The following is a 585-nucleotide window of genomic DNA, read 5'->3' as shown; positions in this document are numbered from 1 at the left end:
CTGAGAGTAAAACTAATAGCAATAAATGCTCACATCCGAAAAACAGAAAACTTAGAAATCGACACCCTAATAAATAGACTCAATGAACTGGAAAAGGAAGAGAAAATGAATTCCAATCCTAGTAGAAGAAAAGAAATAAGCAAGATCAAAGCAGAACTAAATGAAACTGAGAACAAGAGAATTATATGGAGATAAACAAAACCAAAAGCTGGTTTTTCAAAAAGGTAAACAAAATCGGCAGCCCTCTTGCTAGATTGACAAGAACTCAAAGGGAAAGTAGTCTAGTAAACTCAATTATAAATGAAAAAGGAGAGGTCACAACAGACACCACAGAAATACAAAACGTTATTTTTGATTACTATAAAAACCTATATACCCAAAAACTACATAATGAGGAGGAAATGGACAAATTCCTACAAAAAAACAACCTCCCTAAGCTCACCCAGGAGGTAATGTAATATCTGAATAGACCAATTTCAAGCTCAGAAGTTGGAACAGCAATTAAAAACCTCCCAAGATGAAAAAGTCTCGGACTAGATGACTATACTTCAGAGTTTTACCAAACATAGAAAGAAGAACTCATAC

The sequence above is a fragment of the Propithecus coquereli genome, unplaced genomic scaffold (genome assembly GCF_000956105.1).
Source record: "Propithecus coquereli isolate 6110/MARCELLA unplaced genomic scaffold, Pcoq_1.0 Scaffold255, whole genome shotgun sequence".
In the NCBI taxonomy this organism is placed as follows: domain Eukaryota; kingdom Metazoa; phylum Chordata; class Mammalia; order Primates; family Indriidae; genus Propithecus; species Propithecus coquereli.
This window is presented reverse-complemented; position numbering follows the sequence as displayed.